This window comes from Rhinoderma darwinii, chromosome 5 (genome assembly GCF_050947455.1).
Source record: "Rhinoderma darwinii isolate aRhiDar2 chromosome 5, aRhiDar2.hap1, whole genome shotgun sequence".
In the NCBI taxonomy this organism is placed as follows: Eukaryota; Metazoa; Chordata; class Amphibia; order Anura; family Rhinodermatidae; genus Rhinoderma; species Rhinoderma darwinii.
The window spans coordinates 108,766,500-108,785,550 of record NC_134691.1 but is presented as its reverse complement, the minus strand read 5'-3'; the positions used below and the strand labels follow the sequence as shown (position 1 = coordinate 108,785,550).

Here is a 19,051-nt window from a genome sequence, read left to right as displayed (position 1 = left end):
CCAACATTTGTAAAGCAATGTCTCCCGATTACGACAATACCCCATATGTGGTAATAAACTGCTGTTTGGACCCACAGTAGGGCTCAGAAGGGAAGGAGCGCCATTTGGATTTATGATTTTGCTGGAATGGTTTTCGTTGCCATGTCGCATTTGCAATGCACTGGAGGGACCAAAACAGGGGAAACCCCCCAAAAGTGATCCCATTTTGGAAAAACCTTCAAGGAATTTTTCTAGGGGTATAGTGAGCATTTACACCCCACGGGTCTTTTGCAGAGTTTATTAGAATTAGGGCGCGAAAATTAATATCAAAATTTTTTCCACTAAAATGTTGAATTTTCTCATTTTCACAAGGGATAAAGGAGGAAAAAAACAACCATTTTTTATAAAGCAATTTCTCCCGAGTACGGAAATACCCCACATGGGGTCATACGTTTTTTCATTAGAAATGAATTAACCCTTTCAGGACTGATCCAGTTTTTGCTTTCTTATTTTAGATTTTCCCTCCCCGCTTTCCAAGAGCCATAACTTTTTTATTTTTCCATCAATAGGGCGGTGTGAGGGCTTATTTCTTGCGGGAGGAGCTGCAGGTTTTATTGGTACCATTTTTTGGTACATAAAAAGTGATTCAAAAGTTGTATTACATTTTTCTTTTAGAGCGAAGGTGACAAAAAAAAACTGAGATTTTGGCGGTTTCAATTATTAAATTTTTTTAAGGTGTGCACTGTGCAAATTAAATAATGGTATATTGTAATAGTTCGGACTTTTACGGACGTAGCGATACCAATTTTGTTCATTTTTTTACATTACTTTAGAAGAAAAATGCGAAAAGGTGTTTTGTTTTTTTAACTTTCAAAAAAAAAATCTCACTACTAATAACTATAATTCTTCTACACATTTTATTAATCAATCCCCTTAGGGGACTTGATCCAGCGATCATTGGATCGCTGGTACAATACACTGCAATACTAATGTATTGCAGTGTATTGTTATTCTTACCGGCTTCTGTAACAGCGCGATCGCTGTTCCTGCCCGTTAGTACCGAGGGGGCCTGCTGTAATACACAGCCGACACCCGCAGCGTATGGAGCGGGCTCAGCATGTGAGCCGGCTCCATACATCAACCACCGCACCATGACAGGCAATTAAGTCATAGTGCGCAAAGGGGTTAATGCGCAGCGGATGGTTCAAAGTGAAAATTGCAATTTTCCACTGATATGCCATTTTAGTGCATAATATGTTGTGCCCAGTTTGTGCCACAGAAGACAAATACCTCATAAAACGTTAAGCGGGTTCTCTCGGGTATGGCGACGCCGTATGTGTAGGCGCAAACTGCTGCTTGGGCACGCTGCAGGGCTCAGAAGGGAGGGACACCATTTGGCTTTTGGAGCGCAGATTTTGCTTGGTAGTTTTTCTGTTTTGGGTTTCGCTGGTATTTCAGTTTATAATGTGGGGACATATATAATCTGTGCGGGGTACATCAGGGTATATGTAATCTGTGCGGGGTACATCAGGGCATAATAAGAGGGTACAATAATGGGGTAAATAAATAATATTTCATAGATATGTGACTGGTGTCGCACTGATAAATGGCGCCCGATCTTATCCACTTTTGGAACATTTTGCATCGCCATATTCTGAAAGCCAGAACTTTTTTATTTTTTCACCACCGGAGCAGCGAGGGCTTATTTGTTGCAGGACAATCTGTAGTTTTCATTGGTACCATTTTGGGGCACTTGTTTTTTTTTTTTTATCACTTCTTGTTCAATTTTTTTGCAATCCTGAGCAAAAAACAGGAATTCTGACACCGTTTTTTAGGTTTTCTTTTTGCGGCGCTCACCGTACGCTATAAATGACATTTTTACTTTATTCTGGGGGTCGGTACGATTACGGCGATACCATATGTATATAGGTTTGGTCCTTTTTTTTAGCGTTTGCACAATAAAATGACTTATTTATAAACCCAAAAAATTTCTGTGTCGCCATATTAGTCAAAAAAGCTGTGTAAGGGCTTGTTTTTTGCGGGACGGATAGAAGTTTTTATTGGTACTATTTTTGGGAACATGCGACTTTTTGATCACTTTTTATTCTTTATTTTGGGAGGGGTGGTGACCAAAAAAATTGCGATTCTGTCGTCGTTTTTTATTGATTTTTTTTGGGGTGTTCATTGTGCGGGAAAAATAACATTATAGTTTTATAGTTGGGGTCGTTACGAACGCGGGGATACCAAATATGTGTACTTTTTTAACGTGTTCATTTTTTTTCTATAATAAAAGTCTTATTATAGGAAAAAAAAGCATTTTCTGTTTATATCACTTATAACTTTTATTTTTACACTTTTTTTTAAACATTTTTATTACTTTTTTTTAACTTTTTTAACTTGTCCCACTAGGGGACACTTAGACTTGCAGCTTTGATCGCTGCTAGAGTACATTACACTACACACGTAGTGTAATGTACTCTAACTGTCATTGTGACGTGACTGTCACACTGACAGGAAGCAGAGGAGGAACGGCCGGAGGCTGTTCCTCCGAGGCTTCCGTGCATGGCAACCCGGAGGTCATTATCTGACCTCCGATTGCCGTGACAAGCATCGGTAGCCCCCACGATCACTTCGTGGGGGCTGCCGATGTGCTTCAAACCACTTAAATGCGGCGACGGCAATCCGTCGCCGCACTTAAGGGGTTAACTGCCGAAAGCAGCGGCGATGGTCCGCTGTCCGGCAAGACTGATGTCTCAGCTGTCTAGGACAGCTGTCAGCGCGGGTCTGTCACTCTGTGTTTACACAGAGTGACAGTTTGAAATGCGGACGAAAATGCACGTCCTGGAGCGGGAACTAGCAGCCGACCAGGACGTACATTTTCGTCCTTGGTCGTGAAAGGGTTAAATAATTCCGGGGGGTATATGTGGAATGAATCAATGTCGGAAAAACCTTCTTGAAATTTGGAGTATACTATACATTATGTAAAAATGAATAATACATATTCATTTCAAGAAATGGTTCATGCAGCCAGTGGCGCTGTCCAGGGTATGTGGTGCTGAATATACTGCAACTCCAATGTTTTCCTGCTGAGAGAAAACCTCATCATAAATGTTGATAGTGAGGAATATGGAGTGTACTGTACAAGGTAATCTGCCATGTCATATTTAATAACTTACTTTCTTAATAAGATCTCACCAATGAGAGCACTTCCAATTGTTGTACTTGATCTCCAGGAATAAACAGTATTATGCTAGCTACCGGTAAATCAGATTTATTTGCAAATAATTGAGCTCGCATTTTTATTTATTTAATGAAGTAACTGTCCATAATAGATGGTGCTGAATATGATCTAAACTATCACCATAATTAGTCCTCTACGTTAAAGTAGCTACATGTCAAAAAAAAATATTTTTTTTTATCATATATGATACACACCGCCTGGATTATACCTATATACGCAGTCTTCTTGCATGGTGTATTACACCTGAGGTGGTAATCAGAAACCAGGGTTAACTTCTCACCTGCCTTTCTGCGTACTCATTAGTTACGCTTATCAAGCAGACAGGGCGGCCTGTGTCCTCACATTTCTTTGCCATGATTAAGAGCACAGGAGCTGCTAGAAACGCGTAGGCTAGGGCACCACTGCCTACTCACTTACTTCCTGGGACTGCGTCTCCCTACAATTTTAATCATTCACCCCAATAAAGATGGGAACACCGTTTCCTTTTTAATTTTCGACTGGACTCAGCGCTGGATCATTCCACTGTTTCTTTATTGTTTGTTTGTTTGTTTGTTTGTTTGTTTGTTTGTTTGTTTGTTTGTTTGATTTAAATTTTATGCCCAATAAAAATAGGAACATGATTCCTTTTTAAACACAACCACAGCGCTGGATCAACCTTTCTTGTTCTATACTATACAGTGCCTTAGTAACATTGCAACACAAAGCTCAAGTAAATACCATCATACCGTGCTGAAATTAATATCAACATACAGTGACTAAATAACAACTCCACATTTAAAATCTTATAACAGTCCTATACAATGTCTTAATAATATTGCTATACAAGACTCATGGTAGTTACAAGCCTCGGATGCGAGGCTATTAGCGGCACATCGTTCAGTAAGGGACGGTTGATGCGCCCGTAAGGCCAGCCCTTTGGGGGCATATGAAACACAAATGTGTGTTATTTACAGTTCAAACTAAAGCGTCAATATCTTCAAGGGGAAAGGGGAAGAGAGGCTTATAAGTGTAAAGCTCTGTTCACATCACACTATGGGTATACGTCTAAGGTGTACGTCAGCAATATTTCCCAACGTATACCTCCAACATTTGCAACTGCATAGCCATACAGAGGCATATTTCGGTCATTGACCACAATGGCAAAATAAAAATATACCATGCTGCGCTTTCCTATAAAAGCCGATGCATACCACCCTCACGGCTGAATTGGGGCCTATGGCTACGTCTGGCATATGTTCTGGGAGCCTCCCCAGCGCATAGGCTGAACGTGTTCACATATTATGATGTGAACACAGCCTAAAGTTACTAGGAAGGGGGAAAAAAAAGAGGAGGTGTGGAATGAATAGAGGAGGCTAAAACTATAGGAAAAATAAAGAGATTGAAGAAAAGAAAATATTGCAATGACTGACTCTAGTCTGGAAACCCACAGATTATGGTTCCAAAAATGTCTTGCATTTGGTGGTGGTGCCTGCCTTTTAGCCATGATTTTTGTAATAGAATAATAACTTTTTTTGAAAGATATAATTTTGAATGTAGTTTCAAAAATATTGTTTAATTATGTGGGGTTTTTTAAGGCTAATAGTGTCAAATAATCCATGAAGTCCATTAATTGCCATATGTACATACAAAATAAAGCAGAAAATGCACTAAAGTATATTTTAAATTAAAAGTAAGTAGAATATGCTCAGTGGGGGAACTAGCAGTTAGATATCCCTTGATCAGAAAATGATGGTGATATGCCATTATCTTCTGTCATTGGAAAATTCCTTTAATGAAATAATTGTAGAAAGGAAGAATAGGGAGGAAAGTGTAGTTATATAAAATATTACTAGTAATCATCATCATCATCATCATTGGGTGGTTAAAGTGTACCTGTTTCAGGTGATTTTTCAAAACAAGATGTCGTGTGTGTACATAAAGATTCTCAGTTTTCCCTGACCTAGTGGGTGGAGTCTAACTGCTATAATGTCTGCTGCACACAGCACTCAAAGAGAAGAGAACATCCTGCTCCTTAATCTCTTTGCAGCACTCCTTCAGAAGCAGCAGCAGCATGGAGGACATTACACAGCAGTAATTAGCAGTGTAGCTGAGAATCCAGTACTGGGGTGAGATAGAGCACTTACTAAAAGCTGCAGCAGCATCTCTGTGTCTTTCTATGCCTTTCTCTCTCACTTTGCTCCAGCACCCTCCTGCCCCTTCCTCTCTCCATAGATTTATATGGGAAGCTGTAACCTGATCCTTTAGTGAGCTTTTCTTGAGGAGACAAAAAAAGCAGTAAATTCAGAGTAAGTTAACAGTTAGGAAGGCAGTTAGGAAGGGGGAGGGAAGGAAAGATATATATTACAAAGTTTCTTATATTCGCTTGTACTATTGATTTATGGAAAGTTTGTTCAAAGTGCAGTGTCCATTTAACCCCTTTACGCTCAGTGACGTACTACCCCTTAAAAGCTGCGTTCAATAGCATTTGCGGCTTCTTAGGGGTTAAACCACCATCGACGGCCCGTTACACGATAGCGACCGGCGATGGTGGCTATGGCAACCGGACACCTAACAATGGCGTCCGGCTATGCCATCTACGGAGGCCTAGTGGAAGCCTAGTGGGTCCTGAGAGCTCTAATACACTGCACTACGCATGTAGTGCAGTGTATTAGAATTGCGATCAGGGCCAACTGCCCTCAAGTCCCCTAGTGGGACAAAGTAATAAAGTAAAAAAAAAGTAAAAAAAAGTTGTGTAAAAATAAGAAAATAAAAGTAAAAATCCCCCTTTTTCCCTTATCAGTCCATTATTATTAATAAAAATACTCAAATAAACAAATAAACTATACATAATTGGTATCGCCGCGTCTGTAACGGCCTGAACTACAAAATTATTTCGTTATTTATCCCTTGTCGGCTTTCTTGATGGAAAAATAAAAAAGTTATGGCTCTTAAACTATGGTAACACAAAAAGTAAATGATTTTTTACAAAATTTATTTTATTGTGCAAACGCCATAAGAAATAAAAAAAAACTATAAACATCTGGTATCGCTGTAATCGTCTCGCCCCACAGAATAAAGTGAATATGTCATTTATAGCCCACGGTGAACTTTGAAAAAAAATTGAATAAAAGAACAATAGTAGAATTGCTGTGTTTTAGTCACCACGCCCCTCAAAAATAGAATAAAAACTGATCAAAAAGCCGCATGCACCCCATAAAAGCGACAATGAATTCCTCAAGGGGTCTAGTTTTCAAAATAGGGTCACTTTTGGGGGGTTTCTACTGTTTTGGCACCACAAGACCTCTTCAAACCGGACATGGTGCCTAATGAAAAGGAGGCCTCAAAATCCTCTAGGTGCTCATTTGCTTCGGAGGCCGGTGCTTCAGTCCATTACCGCACTAGGGCCACATGTGGGATATTTCTCAAAACTACAGAATCTGGGCAATAAGTATTGAGTTGCATTTCTCGGGTAAAACCTTCTGTTTTACAGAAAAAAAAATGGAATAAAAAGGATTTTCTGACAAAAAAATATATATATGTAAATTTCACCTCTATTTTGCTTTAAATTCCTGTGAAACACCTAAAGGGTAAATAAACTTTCTATATGCTGTTGTGAATACTTTGAGGGGTCTATTTTCTAAAATGGGGTGTTTGATAGGGGTTTCTAATATATAGGCCCCTCAAAGCAACTTCAGAACTGAAATGGAACCTAAAAAAAAAAAAAAAAATGAGGCACTACTTTGCTTCTTACATTATACTGATAATGAGCAGTGCCCACCCCGAGATGGCCCCAGTTTTGATCGTTTATAACCGTTTTAACGAAGACCCCTATTAGACCGTTTCAGTGCCTGGTTTTCCCAAGCATACACTCCCGAGAAGTGTATTTCTATTGATGAGTACTTGGTACATTTTAAAGGGAAGCTTCAATTCCGCCAGTACCTGCCGAGTAATAGGGCAAGGTATGGCGTGAAGATGTATAAGCTGTGCGAGAGTGCATCAGGGTATACCTACAAATTTAGGATATATGAAGGGAAGGACACCAGTATTCAGCCCTCAGAATGCCCCCCATTACTGGGAGTTAATGCAAAAATTGTGTGGGATTTGGTGCACCCACTGCTGGACCAGGGTTACCACCCCTACCTGGATTATTTTTATATCAGCGTCTCAATCTTCAAGTGCCTCGCTTCCAGAAGTATTGCGGCATGCGGCACTGCTAGAAGAAATCTGAGAGGCCTCCCTAAGACTCTGCTTGGGCAAACACTCAGAAAGGGTGGGAGCAGGGCACCTTCTAGCAGCAACATATTGTGTGTCAAGTACAAGACAAGAGAGATGTCCTTGTATTGACAACAATACTGTAATGACGGGGTAGGGAGACAGACAGGTGAGCCCTAATCTACCCGCCACTCTGTCCCTGCCTACTTGCAACGGCCCGTCCTTGGCGACGGCGTACAACTGGACGATAGTCCCTACTCTCACTATATGCACGACAGACAGACAGACAAGGGTACAAAGAAGCTAAGGGAAAAGGGGCAGATGCCCACGGCAACACCGTGAGCAACAAGATTAGTGAACGAGCCGAGTCAAACCAGGAGTGTACGAGGTACCAAACGCAGAGCAAGAGAGTAGTCAGTAAAGCCAGAGTCAATATGAAGCAGAGGACAAATAGTACAAGCAGCAGCAGCAGAGCCAGGAAACAAGCAGAATCACAGGCAAAGGAGAAGCAGGAAATGAAGGTATAAATAGACAGAGGGCGGGAGCTAGCTCCGTCTGGCCAGGCTGTGATAGGCTCTCCCACTCCTCAGCCTCCCAGCCTGAGTGGTAGACGAAGGAGTCACTCTATCAGACTTAGGAGCAGGTGCAGACTGACTAACCACGGGCGTCGACACAGAAGCTGTGTCTGGCAGATCCTTTACAAATACATGCCCACACCAGTACCCATGTACCCATACGAGGTACCAGTACAGAGACCCCCAAACCAGACTGCATCCTGGACTACAATAGGTACATGGGAGGGGTGGACTTGTCAGATCAAGTCCTGAAGCCCTACAGTGCCATGCGGTGTGGTATTAGAAGCTGGCCATGCACATCATACAGATGGCATTGTACAATGCGTACGTGCTACGTCGATGTACAGGCCATATGGGAACTTTCCTGGAATTTCAAGAGGTGGTTATCAAGAAACTAATATTTAGGCACCCAGTACTTCTGGAAGCGAGGCCATCCGCATCGTACCAGGGCAACACTTTCCAGAAGAAGTTCCCCAAACTGGCAATAAAGGGAAAAAGTCAAAAGAGGTGCAAAGTCTGCAATAAGAGGGGGATAAGGAAGGACACAATATATCAATGTGACACGTGTCCCCAAAAAACCAGGGCTCTGCATGAAAGAGTGTTTTAAAATTTATCATATATACCCATGAGAACCCACATTACAGTTTATGAGGTGGATGTCTCCAGTAAAAATGCTCACTACACCTCTAGATGAATGCCTTAAGGGTGTAGTTTTTAAAATGGGGTCACTTCTCGGGGGTTTCAACTGTACCGGTACCTCAGGGGCTCCTGCATACATGACTTCGCACCAGAAAATCCCCAGTAGGCCAAATGGTGGTCCTTTCCTTCTGAGCCCTCCCATGGGCCCAAACAGCAGTTTATCACCACAAATAGGGTATTGGCGCACACAGGACAAATTGGGCAACAAAATGGGGTATTTTATTTCTTCTGAAAATAAGACATTTTGAGCCAAAACGACATATTATTGGAATTTCTTTTTATTTTTTTTAATTCACAGCCCAATTCAAATAAGTTCTGTGAAAAAACTATTGGATCTAAATGGTCACATCACCCATAAATGAATTCCTTGAGGGGTGTAGTTTCCAAAATGGGGTCACTTCTGGTGGGTTTCCATTGCTTTGATACCTCTGGGACTCTGCAAATGCGACATCGCACCCGAAAACCAATCAAGCAAAATCTGCACTCCAAAGAACACACAGCGCTCCTTCCCTTCTGAGGCCTCCCATGGGCCCAAACGGCAGTTTATCGCCACAAATGAGGTATTGCTGCACTCAGGAGAAATTGGGCAACAAAATGGGGTATTTTGTTTCCTGTGAAAATAAGACATTTTGATCAAAAATTACAACTTATTGGAAAAACTGTCATTTTTTTAATTTCACAGCTCAATTCAAATACGTGCTGTGTAAAAACTGTGGGGTTAAATGGTAACAACAACCATAAATTAATTCATTGAGCAGTGTAGTTTCCAAAATGGGGTCACTTTTGGGGGATTCCTACTGTTTTGGCACCTCAACACCTCTTCAAACCTGGCATGTTGCCTAAAATATATTCTAATAAAAAAAGAGGCCTCAAAATGCACTAGGTGCTTCTTTGCTTCTGAGGCTTGTGTTTTAGTCCACGAGCGCACAAGAGCCACATGTGGGACATTTCTAAAAACTGCAGAATCTGGACAATACATATTTAGTAGTGTTTCTCTGGTAAAACCTTCACTTCCACTTTGCATTAATTCCTGTGAAATTCCTAAAGAGTTAAATAAACTTTCTAAATGTTGTTTTGAATACTTTGAGGGGTCTAGTTTTTAAAATGGGGTGTTTATGGGGGTTTCTAATACATAGGCCCCACAAAGCCACTTCAGAACTGAACAGGTACCTTAAAAAAAAGGCTTTTGAAATGTTTTTAAAAATATGAGGAATTGCTGTTTATGTTCTAAGCCTTGTAACGTCCAAGAAAAATAAAAGAATGTTCAAAAAATGATGCCAATCTAAATTAGACATATGGGAAATGTGAACTAGTAACTATTTTGGGTGGTATAACCATCTGTTTTACAAGCAGATGTATTAAAATTCAGAAAAATTCTATTTTTTTCTAAATTTTCTCTAAATTTTTAAATGTTTCACAAATAAATACTGAATATATCGACCAAATTTTTACCACTAACATAAAGCCCAATGTCTCACGAGAAAGCAATCTCAGAATCGCTTGGATAGGTTTAAGCATTTCGGAGTTATTACCACATAAATTGAAATATGTCAGATTTCAAAAATGGGCTTTGAGCCTTAAGGCTTAAACTAGGCTGCGTCCTTAAGGGGTTAAAGAAGTTTTACATCCCAGCAACCATACTTTCAAACATAGCTCATCTGTACTTTGCGTTGGCACTGGGTGACAACAGAAATAGGACTATTAGCTTGGAAGAAGTCACAATATGCCACTCCTCATATCAGGCTGCAATACTAGTTTGAAGTTTCTTAAATTAAATTTAGTTGGGGAACTTCTTTATTTAAAATAAATGTATCTTTATCAAGAGAAACCCCCCCCCCCCATACCCATTAGATTTGTGTCAATTGGTTTGTTTTCCTCCGAGAAGAGAAACACAGACAAGTGTGGAAGCTGCTTTTCCCCTTCAATCTGCTTAGAACTTTGTTGCCTCGTACAAGATTTGGTTTCCCTCTCCCAAACTGAGTGATTTGATATTCTTCTAAGAAAAAAGACACATAAGGGCTCATTCAGACAAGCGTAATCCTCGTTCGTGTGCTTTCTGTTGAAATAACCCATTAATTTCAATGGGGCTATTCAGACATGCGTGAGTTTTCACGCAATAAGTGTATGTTATGTGAAACTCACTGCATGTCCTACTGTATATTGGTGTGCTTTTGCGCACATTGTCACCCATTGAAGTCTATAGACGACATCCGTGTGCTGTCCGTGTTTCACGCACCAAATGCAAAGGAATGTAAAAAAAAAAAAAAAAAAAGTGCTTGTGAAAACACGTACCACACGTAAAGCACGTAATTCGGATACGCTCATGTGAATGTAGCCTTAGTATGTTGAATCGCTGTTATCAGCGGTGTCATTACTGAGGGTGGTCATGGTGATCAATAGCCATATTTAGGCCACACATACTACGACAGGGGTCTCAAAGTCGGCCAGGTAAATTGACAAGCCGCATTGCTTTCAAATTTGATACAATACAGAATTATTGTTATATCAATTAGTTATTTGAACTACTATAATAATACTACATTACTATAATAATACTGCTAGGTTTAAACTTACTGGAAATTTGAAAGTTCACTCAGCGTTTTTTTTTTTAACAATCCAGTTTTCCCGTTTTGTCGCTAAATGCAGTCTGGCTGCTCAGTTGGCAGTGTTTGGCCGACACAAGAATGTCAAGATTGGGCAGCCACTTTTCAGATACTGCCACAGTGCCCTCTGTAAATAATTCCACAGTGCCCTCTGTAGAAAATGCCACAGTGCCCTCTGTAGAAAATGCCACAGTGCCCTCTGTAGATCATGCTACAGTGCCCTCTATAGATCATGCCACAGTACCCCCTGTAGATCATGCCACAGTGCCCCCTGTAGATCATGCCACAGTGCCCTTTGTAGATAATGACACAGTGCCCTCTGTAGATAGTGCCACAGTGCCCTCTGTAGATAGTGCCACAGTGCCCTCTGTAGATAGTGTCACAGTGTCCACTGTAGATAGTGCCACACCCCCCTAGATAATGCCAAACACTGCTCTCTGTAGATAATGCCACATACAGCCCTCTGTAGAAAGTGCCACAGTGCCCTCTGTAGATAGTGTCACAGTGCACTCTGTAGATAATGCCACAGTGCCCACTGTAGATAGTGCCACACACCCCTTTGTAGATAGTGTCACACATACACTCCCTATAGATAGTGGCATACCCCCCCCCCCCCTATAGATAGCTCCATTGTGGCTCCCTCCAGGAGTGAAATCCCCAGCCAGAGCGCTGCTGGAGAAGCCTCTGAAGTCAATGTCCATATATGGATAGTGACGTCAGGGGATCCTCCAGGATCTGATTCCCCGGCCAGAGCATTGCCGACTCTCTGGGCGGGAATTCCTCTGCTGGCAGAGCCTCTGAAGTCACTGTCCATAAATATGGACAGTGACTTCAGGGGCTCCTCCAGCAGAGGAATCCCCGGCCAGAGCGTCGGCAACACTCTGGCTGGGGATTCCACTCCTATAGGGAGCCCCAATGGAACTATCTACAGGGAGGGCGGTGTAGCGCTGTCAACAGTGTGGGGTGGGGGGCGCAACCTACTTGGGGGGTTTCAATATGTACAGGGGCTGTATGGACATTGCTCACCTACCACCAACGATCCAGTAGCGCCGGAAAGAGACTGCGCTCCTTCATAATGTCATGAAGGAGCGCCGGCACGCTCTTACTTCAGCCTGCCCTCTCCTCTCCCAAGGAAACTTTGGTGCCCTGCGGGGTGTTTGAGACCCCTGTTAAAGAAGATCTGTCCCTAGTTTAGTAATGCCCAATCTCTTAGATAATCTAATAGCTGCTGTCACACTGATAATGCTAGTGAAAATTGTGCCCCAAAACGTATATTATTTTAAAATTTATGAGCTTTTTTCTGAATATGCAAATGAGGCTATACTAAACGAGTCGGCGTCAAAACCAGCGATTCTCCTGAGGTGGAGCTACCTCCCAGCCTCTGACGCTGTCCTATCAGCATAACGCTGCTACACACAGTGTGAGAGACTGAGGCTGGAGGGAAGGGGGGTCCCTTCAAATAGCCATATCTCAGGCTGTGGACCACCTAGAACAGTGGTTCTAATCTTTCATATGGCACCAGGATCGCAGTTCTAGCTGTGAAGCAACCGGAGGTATCACCAGTTAAAATCAGTCGGGAATGGAAGCTGTATACTATATGATCACACTGTGGTGCTGGGCAGGGAAGGGGGAGAAGCTATATGACGCTGATTGGACAGCGTCATACAGGAAACATTACACCGCCCAGAGTGAAAAGAAAGAGTAACCTCCTATTTGGCAAGCATAGCCAAATTAGCATATTTAGAAAAATGCTCATAACTTTGAAAATAATGAACGTTTTTAAAAAAAACAAAACACTGTAGTTATCAGCATGACAGCGCCTATTAGATTAGTTAGGCGATATGGAATTAATAAACTAGTGACTGATCCTCTTTAACTAGAATATATTCAGTTATGGACTGTTTAGTAGATATATGTCCAGTATATGTGCAAGTGCAGTATAAGTATACAAAGAAATAGTAACCACCTCATTTAATACAGTGTGTCCTGTATGACAATAGCACTATTTGTTTTATGAAATGGAAAATGTCAATTAGAAGATCGGAAGTAAAATGAATTCTTATCAATTAGCGTGAACATTAAGCTGCTTAGAACAGAAGGTCTCCCTCTGTTATTGGAAAGATATCAAATCAGCACAATACAATATCAATCTCATGCAAGTGTGAAAGGACATTAGAAAATCTACTAGGAGCAAATTAATTGCAGTTGAATGAAAACCTTACACGCTGCAAAACAAATGACTTATTGTATATTACCTTTATATATAAAGTCTGTGAAATCCTTGTTTAAATAAAGACTTTTATATTATGGGTGAAATACATTTTATGTGCTGATATATTGGATATATTGGTTTATTTGACATTATTGTATACTGGTGCCAGGCTTAATCTCAGTGTGGCCCTCCCAAATGTACTGTTGTCTTCACATTGCCTGCTTTCCTGTAAGTTTCATACCTTAGCATGCAGAAGTCGGCCTCCCTTAACGTTTAGTACAGTAAGTCTTATTGTTAGTCCCTTTTTATAGTAAAGACTATTTATTCTCTTTGTTGCAACAGCTAGTTCTTTTTCATGAAAATAATTAACCCTAGACTCATTATTAGCTTAATCAAATAGCAACATGATCTTTTTTTTATTTTTATTTTTTATATATATCTCTGGCTGCTTTGTATCTTAAACACTATAAAACTGTATCTCCTTCTCGTCCACACAATAATGGAGAGTAAAATTCATATTTTTTTTTAGAATTATCTTTTAAGTATTTATTAACCACATACAACAATACCCTGTATTCTCCTAGCCCTTGCTGGGTGCTAGTATCCTGACTTGCATCTTCAGAAAAGTGACAAAAACAGTCACAAAGAAGTAAGTTTAATGGGTCTGGCTGTTGTCATCTGCTTCCTGCTGTACCAGTTGCTTGGCAATGTCTTGAACAACTATGGGTGCTGACTAGCAAACAGAACTCATACTATTTATTTATTAAATTATTTATTAGGTTGTCACCTTAAGAAATGACAAAAACACCTAATGAATTTTTTAAAATAAGAAACTACATTTTCTGTAAAAGTGAGGGTAGTGGTGTTATAGGTATTCTGCAGTAAATAAAACTAATTAAATATCTTCCTACTCTTGATTATTAAAGGTAAATGGTATCGAGGTAAAAGGTATCAAGTATGCTGGGCAAAAAGGGTCTGACATTAAAAGCTCAATAATTTTTAGTGCCCAGATAAGGAGAGGCTCATTCTCATAGTTACAGAACTAAGCCTGATCATCAGGGCCGGCGTCCGCACCCGGTGAACCCGGGCAAGTGCTGGGGCCCACTGTCCTTGGGGGGGCTCACTTGGCCGCCGGGTGCTGACGCTGCCGTCGTCATAGCATCACTGTCCATATATGGACAGTGATGTCATGAGGAGAGAAGGAGTCCCAGGCAGAGCGCTGGAAGTGGCTCTGCTCCGGGACTCCGTCTCTGGGAAAGCCCCTGACATCACTGCCCATACATGGACAATGTTGTTAGGAGCAGAGCAGTGTCCCAGGCAGAGTGCTAGTAGCGCACTGCCCGGGACTTTGGCTCTGGGGTTGCCCCTGACATCATTAGTCGTATATGGACAGTGATGTCAGGGGCTTCCCCAGAGCCGGAGTACTGGAGCAGAGCCTTCATTAGCCCTCTGTCCGGGACTTCAACTCTGCTCCGGACATCACTTTCCATACATGGACAGTGATGTCAGGATCAGAGCTGGAGTCCCAGACAGAGTGCTAGTAGTGCTCTGCTCGGGACTATAGCTCTGGGGTTGCCCCTGACAACACTGTTCATATGGACAGTACCGTCAGGGGTATCTCATGAAGCGGAATCCCCAGCCAGAGCATCGGCAATGCTCTGGCTGGGGATTCCACTCCTAGAAGGAACGCCAAATGCGCTACCTACAGGGAGAGGGGTTTGTGTGGCACTACCTGGGAGGGGGGTTGTGTGGCACTACCTGGGAGGAGTGGGCTGTGTGGAACTACCTGGGAGGGGGCTGTGTGGGACTACCAGGGAGGGGGGCTGTTTGGCTTTAGCAGGAAGGGGTGCTGTGTGGCACAACCTGGGGGGGTGCTGTGTGGCACTACCTGCGAAGAGGGGGCTGTGTTGCACTACCTGGGAGGGGGGCTGTATGGCATTATCTGGGAGGGGGGCTGTGTGGTACTACCTGGGAGGGTGGCTACAGAGGGCACTAAATTTATGGGGGTATAAACAGGGCCTAAAGTTTATATAGGGAAACAAAGTGACATTTTCTGCCATTTTACTGCCGCCATGAGTTCCCCCGCAAACCTAGCACTAATTGTAACTTATTGTAACATCTTTTTATGTAAATATCTACTGCCTTACATGCTGTGCTAAGCACGTAATGAATGACATGTCATGAAGATTGATCCTCTATTGGCATACTGCATATCTATATAATCAGTTAAATCAATATTTGTTCCCCCCCCCCCCTTGTAGATATTAAAGAATAATACTAATCAGACAAATAGATGAAATACCCCAGACAACACATATAAGGTTGCCCAGGATTTCGCTAAACCAGTATACTGTTTACAGTTATCAATTGGCTTAATAGGAATAAAACATCTTGTAAGTGTCAAAAACATTCCATATTTTAAAATTCCTTCTCATTTTTCTGTCAATTCTGAAGCCAAAGGAAGAAAACAACTATGTTGTTGACTTATATTCTCCACATTTATATTTGTGTTTTATTTTCCATAGAAAGCCCTTGAAATTCACTTTGCAACTTATTCAGATATGCAGATTCTCGTCTCTGAATAATATCACAGATGTTTACTTAGACCCATTTTAAAAGTATAATGACTTAGTAAAGTTTACTGTTATAAGCGATGGTTGGCACACTGTAAGAGGTAGCTTAATTTTATGCCCATTACACTGTATGAAGTGTTATCATTAGTAATAATGCCAGATGAAAGGACTTGTCCAGTATCACCAAAAAACCGGCTAATAGGGGGAAATGCCATCAAATAATAAAAGAAGCATAACTTACCTGTTAAGTCCTGTTCCGCTCCAGCGGTGTTCCCGGCTGGTCTCTGTTTACTGAGCTGCAGCGATGACATCACATCAACACATGTGACCACTGCAGTCAATCACTGGTCTCACCACTGACTGCTGAGGTCTTGTGTGTCAATGTGACCCAATCGCTGAAGCCCTGTAAACGGTGTCCGACCAAGAGAACAAGCGGCAGCACTGGAGTGACAGGGGATTTAATAGGTTGGTTATCTGCAGCTCTTACCAAATATAATATATTCATTATGTAAAAATGGATTCACTTTAAGTTAAAGGAACACTTCAGGCAAAACTGACAAACTGTGTAATGCTAAGTGCGGGTTCTGAGGAGGTGGTGGTTCATGACACAGGAATTCTCTCCTTGGTATAGTTTATATCCTTGAGTTCATGCACCTCCTGTCAGGCCCCGGACTAGACATGGCATAATGTATAAGTTTTGCCCAGAGTGTTCCTGTAAACATTTTAGCTTTTCTACTAACATGCTAGGTCAATGATGGCAGTTTTGGTGCTGTGATCTTGTAGATGGAGCTCAATCCAAGAATAAAGTTCAATGGTATTTAGCTGTATTGGCTTTAGAAGTACATGTGTCATAAGTTACTCGGCCTCCTCTTTACAGCCATTTACTGTATATCATATGCTTTTATGGGTTGCTCTGGATTGTTATAACAAAAACTTTGACAGGGATGGGTGGATGCTATTTATTATAATGACTGTTTTTAGAACATGGACTGAAGACAAATCCCGTAGACATTTTGATGCAATTAGATGACACTCTATTATTCTATACTCTATACTACTAAACTATATTATAGTATAATATCATATGCTATACCATACTATGACTGTATATTTCATGGGTGTTACTGAATCTTTAAATGCTTGACATGGCAATTCTATGGCCTGCTCTACCCTTGGTGGTTGATGTGTGGTGGATAGCGTAGACAGGCAAAAAAAGGCAGTAACGGGCAAAAAAAAAAAACAACTTTCTTAGGCTACGTTCACATCTGCGTCGGGACTCCGTTAATGGGTTCTGTCGGACCTTTCCATCAGGGGAACCCATGAACGGAATCCAAACTGAAACAAACGGAAACCATAGGTTTCCGTTTGCATCACCATTGATTTCAATGGTGACGGATCCGGTGCAAATGGTCACCGTTGTGTAAGGGTACCGTAGTTTTGACTGAATGAATAGCGGAGTCGACTACGGTATTGATTCCGTCAAAATGACGGAACACTTAAACAACTGTGACAAACGAAAACCATTTGCTCCGGATCCGTCACCATTGAAATCAACGGTGATACAAACGGAAACCTATGGTTTCCATTTGTTTCAGTTTGGATTCCGTTCATGGGTTCCCCTGACGGAAAGGTCCGACTGAACCCATGAATGGAGTCGCGACGCAGATGTGAAGCCTTAAGAGTAAAGTGACTGATTTCTCACTGTGGTTAAACTGTTATATTTGTAGTTTGGACTATGTCTGACTACTTTTGTAAGTTTATAACGCAACAGTATTCAATCAAGTTCTCTTTCCATGGCAAATTTATTTTTTTATTACATAAACTAACAGAATGTTGTTTACTCCACTTTTGGAAAATAAATTACAGCGCCTTACAGATTAAATATAAACATCTAAAATGTACATATAACTTAGACATTTTACTTATCTCCTTTCCCCTCTCTCATCTAAAGATAAATATATGATTCTGATGGTTAACAGAGAGCAGTGAATTGTGGGAGCTCTACATTGTTATGTCATATTCCTGAGTAGAATGAAGTCACAGTCTGTTTCCAAGGCCACCCGGGAGAAACACAAAATCAGTTATGGATATAAAAGCAGAAAACCACAAAAACAACAGAAAATTCACACAAAATACGTGCATAATTTCTGAATCTTTTCATCAAGTTTTAAACAATAAATTATCAAATAAGGAGAGACGTCAGAATAACTTTAACTAAATTTAATTTATTCAGGCCCAATACGAAAACACCATGCAACGTTTCGGCTTCACCTGAAGCTTTTTTTAAGCAGTGAAATGTTGCATGGTGTTTTTGTATTGGGCTCGAATAAATGCAATTTTTGGATGGTATGAGGACGTTCCTCCTCCTTTTTTTATATGTATCTGTGAATGACCGAAGACTGGCTCATTGGAACAGACTATTGCACCTTACTTTCTTTCCGAATTGAGACATTTAGTGCTGCTTCTCACTACACTGTTTGGAATCAAATTGTGAAATGTCAACATGTTTACTTAAATATTCTGATATTGCATATCAGAAATATTCCAAGTATTTCATTAACCATAGGTTGTCAAACACTGCGGAATATGCCAGAGGCTATATAAATTAAGCATATTTATATATGTGACTGTCACCCAGACATTCTGCAGGTTGTCCCACAACCCCAAACTCAATGCTGTCAATCGTTTTTTTTATAGCGTGCAACTGTGATAAGGAGACAACATGTAACAATATGATTTTGGAGTGAGATAACGGGAACACTACTTTAAACCTGGCAATTGCTCCATAAGAGGAGTAATCATATCAGTGGGACACTTCATCCACTCTAAAAAGAGCCACACTGTGATTACCCGAGCTGCAGGAAACAAGCCGGCGTCACTCAATGCTCCGCTATATCTTTGGAAGCTCAGAAATGGTGCTCAATACCCCTGGAAGCTAGAATGCTCCACTGAAAATAATGCTGATCAAAGGCATGTAA

At 41.2% G+C, this 19,051-nt stretch overlaps 1 protein-coding gene across 3 annotated transcripts in view; it reads left to right on the top strand.

The window, feature by feature from the left end:
* DLGAP1 (DLG associated protein 1) overlaps positions 1-19,051 on the top strand; it is a 598,634-nt gene that overhangs the window by 314,563 nt on the left and 265,020 nt on the right. The window lies entirely within an intron of this gene.